The sequence below is a fragment of the Neofelis nebulosa genome, chromosome 4, assembly GCF_028018385.1.
Source record: "Neofelis nebulosa isolate mNeoNeb1 chromosome 4, mNeoNeb1.pri, whole genome shotgun sequence".
NCBI classification, from domain to species: domain Eukaryota; kingdom Metazoa; phylum Chordata; class Mammalia; order Carnivora; family Felidae; genus Neofelis; species Neofelis nebulosa.
Window position 1 is genome coordinate 92,061,863 of NC_080785.1, and position 4,905 is coordinate 92,066,767.

The following is a 4,905-nucleotide window of genomic DNA, read 5'->3' on the forward strand; positions in this document are numbered from 1 at the left end:
ATAGATAACTAATAGATTTCAGAGTTGTTTTAAGGATTAAAAAAGACAAAAGAATTAATATATGTGAATGAACTTAGCACAGTGCCTGGCACAGAGTAGCTGCTTGGCAATGCTAGTTGAATCTAAAAACAGCAGAGTCATAAACATCACCAGGATTTGTAAACAGCAGCTGCATCCACTAATCCAAGAACAATCTATGTCTATAAAGTCTGTTACTTTCAGCCTTGTTGGGGAACCTGTAGACCAAAAAGTTTGACATATACATATAAATACAAAGACATAACTAATACCCATGCATGTTTTACATACATATGTAGATATCTCACTTTTTAAATATAAGCTTGTTTTTTCATGGATCTTAGAGCTGTGCTCAAGTACCCTAGCAAGGAGGAAGAAGAGGAAGAGGAGGAGGAGGAGGAGGAAGAGGGGGAGAGGGAGAGGGAGGAGGAGGGGGGAGGAGGGAGCAGAGGGGGAGGGGAAGGAGGAGGGGAGAGGAGGAGGGAAGAGGAGGAGGAAAGAAGGGGAGCTCCCACTGAACTATGTTTTATAAAGTGGCATTCCCACATTTTTCTTCTCATTCTCTCCCTCCTACCTACCAGTTTATTCAAAGATACAAGTTCAACAGCAATCATCAAACCAAATGGAAACTCTAAGAAGGGAAGTCAGTCCAGGCTGGGAGCTGCCACTCTCTTACCAGCCATTATGGCCCTTCACTGAAACTGGACTTTCAAATTGGTTCAGTATCACCAAAATCTACATGAAAATCACTGATAAACATGTAAGAGCATTTCAAAGTGAGACCAAGTCCATCATATCTATCAGACCTTTATTCAGCATCCGCTGTGTGCCTGGCATTCCGCCCTCCTGGGATCACCCAGGAAACAAAAATAAGTCAAGCACCATCTGGTGGACGGAGCAGGCTCAGTCACACTTGACTGTCAGGAAAACCCGTGAGGGAGCATCATAACCAATGGCCACCTGCTCTGTTATAGGCTTGGGAGCAAAGACGAGGATGCAAAGATGACCTCTTAACTAGAGAGGCAAGGCAGGCTGTGACGTGTTGTAATAGGGGTATATGTAAAGAGTGGAGAAAATAGAAAGGCGCCAAAAATTAATTCTGACTAAGGGACCAGAAAAGGCTTTCTAATGAAGGGAACATTTGAGTGTGGTTTTGAGGAATAAATAGGATCTCACCATGTGGGTAAAAGCATTCCAGATGGGGTGAGGGTAGGAGCAGCAGAGACAAAAAGTGAGGTGTAAAAATGTAAGGTACGTCAACAAATGCTAGCTACAGCACCACAACGGAAGTGTCAGCTGGATGGCAAGAGAGCGGGAAGCAAAGGCTAAAATGGGGGAAGATCATAAAAAGCCCTGAAACCAAAAAGAGGTTGGATTTATGACATACATTCTGCATGTAATAGGAAAGCATGATTACCTTTTAAGGACAAGAGCAATCTGCCCATTCATTAGCCAGCACGCTTTAGGTTGCTAGTGACTGAAACCCAATTCAAATTGGCTTCAGTGAAACAGAATGTATTGGTTCACTCAACTGGAAAGAAAAGAGGTACATCTGGCTTCAGGCTCAGCTGGTGCCAAAGAATAAATGATATCATCTCTCAGCACTACCTTCCCCTTCTTGACTCCTTTCTCAAGGGGATTCTCTCCACGCTGTAGCAAAGTTAGTCATCAACAGCTTATGATTTACATCCCAGCGGCTTAGGGCCTTCTGTGAGACAAGAGGGTTTCTCTTCAAGAGTCTGGTGGCTGAAACTTACTGGATAATCTAGATCGCCCATTACCATCATAAATGCCAGGGCCAGGGCAATGTAGTGCCCATGCATCAGCCCAACCCAAACTCTATTCACTGAAGGGGGAGTGAGTCCTCAACAGAAAATCCAAGTGCTGTTTTCAAAAGAAACAGAAATGGGTGCAAATCTGGGGGAAAAAACTGTGCAAAATAAAAAAAGGAATTCTAGAGACAGTCTTTGGGGGCCAATGAAGTAGAGGTGTTCCCCCAGAAGCCAGAAAGGCCCTGCAGTAGGCTAGTCAAGAGATCAAATGGTGTGAACCAGGACAGACATCACAGGCATGACATGAACACAGCAGTTGTTCATAACCTCACAAGGAATATTTAAGGGTCAAGGGAGAAAAGTTTTAAGAAGTGTGGAAATCTTAGGTGTCATCAATGGGGTCCTGTGACACAAAGACAAAACTTAGATTTCATCATGTTTCTACCCATGTGAAATAAGTTCAGGTGACCCTGGCATGTTACATGGCTTATGTGCTGTGAGCACAAACACAGGCTAAGACAGCTTGGGTTGAAGTTAGACAAACGGCATACATACAAATCTACTGGAAAAAAAAAAAAAACTCATTCTCATTACCTAGGGACTCATATTTTTCTTCAATTTGCCTTAAAAATAAAATAAATATCAAATTTCATTACAAGGGCCATAAAAATCCTTAGCCATATATGTCATATTAGTACTTTCTTATGTATATTCCAAATACAATGCATAAGAGAAGAGCCCAGGGAAGGAGTTCAGAACATGCCACCCCAAAGATACCACTTTGGCATATTGTTTATTTGGAACTGAAAGCACTTAAGAAACAGCAGATGCATGAATGCTCTGGCCTCCCCTTTTCTACACAAGCTTCCATGAGAGAGGTGCCCTCTTTATATCAGGAAGAGAAGCACATCCTTATCACCAGAGACTTGGAATCATCACCGAAATGGACCTCTACAAATATACTAAAATAACTCATCTTCCACTAGCTTCCCTCACCGATATATCTCTTAGGAACTGCCCTACAATTTACTGCCCCCAACCCAAACCCCTTTGCCTTGTCATTTGTTCTCAAATGTATCATCATTTCCCTTAAAAAAATTTTTTTTAATGTTTGATTTATTTTAAGAGAGAGAGAGTAGAACATGAGGAAGGGAGGGGCAGAGATAGAGGGGGAGAGAGAGAATTGCAAGCAGGCTCTGCGCCATCAGAGAAGAGCCCAATGTGGGGCTCGAACTCACAAACCATGAGATCACGACCTGAGCCGAAATCAAGAGTCAGATGCTTAACTGACTGAGCCACCCCGGTGCCCCTCATCTCCTTATCTAAAAGGTATAAAAGCTTTCTGTTCTGGTCACTTCTTTGGGTCCTCATTCTCTTGTGAAGCCCTCCATGTACATGAAAAAATTTAATAAAATGTGTATGCATTTCACCTGTTAATCTGCTTATATCATTTTAATTCCAGGCCCAGCTGGAGACACTCAGAGGACAGAGAATTTTTTTCCTCCCTTACACAGGAATCTAAATACTCTTTTCGTTAAGAAAGTGCTAGTGGCAGAATGGGGATGGGGAAAGAACACTGTGCTGGAGGTGGGGAGTCCAGGCTCCACTCCAGGGCAAACCAATCAGCCTCCCTGGGCAACAAGATTCTCATCTAGACAAAGAGATAGAGCTGGACTCTGCATAGGGTTCCTTCCATATCTACTATTTGGTGTTTTTGTACCAAAAAGTCCCTCTCTGCCCAGAGCTCTCCCTCCCAGGGACAATCCTGAATCTCCTCAATTCTAGTCCCTGTCTGGTCAGCCTGCTCGGTGTCAGTTCTATAAAAAGCCTCCCTGACACTCCCACCAGAACCCATCACATGAGTGTGAAGCAGCATTTCTGTGCAGATCACCCAACCACACCCAGTGTGAAGAGTGTGACTAAAGCCACACACCCACCTCTTAAATGGCCAGTGTGGGAGGTCAGTATCCTTGTGATACTGCCAAAAGGACATCTACCACAGCACCCAGGCAGTCAGAAATGACAAGACCAAAAACCCGCACCCCCAGACCATGGAAAGAAAGGTGGTAAATGCTGATTCTAGCAAAGCTGGGTGTTCTATGACAGGCCTTTTAATTGGAAGTAACAGAAAACCACTCTAACTTAGGAACGAGGTGGGGTTTATTTTAAGGATATAAATCTGTCTCAAAAAACCTTGGATCAAGAAGTACATCCAAGCTTCCCAAAGAAACAGGAACTGAAAAACATCAAAAGTCTTTCCAATCTCTCTCCTTCCCTCCCTCCCTCTGCCTTACCTTTCTCCTCTGTGTGCTTGACTGTCTCTCTCTCCCTGCGTACCCCCCCTCTCCTCGCCGGGGTGGAGCAGGTCGCTAAATGGCCACGTCTCATCCCCCCTCTCGTAGGAACATCTAATTTAAACCTCCAGCATCTTCATGTTCCAATTAAACCACACTGAAGGTTATGATTGGCTCAGCTTGTCCACCTCTAGGCCAATCAGTTGTGATCAGGGAGGCGGGGCCACTTGGTGAAAACATGGCTGCCAGGACCCCCCCCCCCCCCCCCACCAGCACGCTGGAAACAGGGGCAGGGTAACACACAAGTGTCTGAAGGTCTTTGGCCATGAAAGGCAATATGTAGGTGTAGAAACACTTCGGCCAAGTTTTCTGTGATTTTTCTTGCTTGAATATTTCTTTACATATTAAACAATATACAGAAAGACATTCTATGGTATTAACATTTTCTACATAGTCTAATGTACATAAGATCTAACTGGTAAGACACAGCTGCTGAATCTGAACATTACTATCATTTATTAGTAACCATCATAATAACAGGGAAGAAAAGCAATTCAAGCAACTGGAGTTAATCTTCCCTATCTTTCACCCCACAGATGAACCCAGGTCACTTAATTCTCCCCAGCTGAGTATGCAGCTGACATTTAGTGAAAGAAGCATAAAAATGATTTCTGGCTATGTAGGTGTGTTTCATGAAAACACTCTTCTTCAGCAGCTCCTGACTTCAAATGAGAACTCCAAGCATTCGCAGGCACGTTTAGTGCTTAATACATTTAAGAAAACAGAATAGAAGTTATATGGTTTCCCTGGAAACCTTTTTC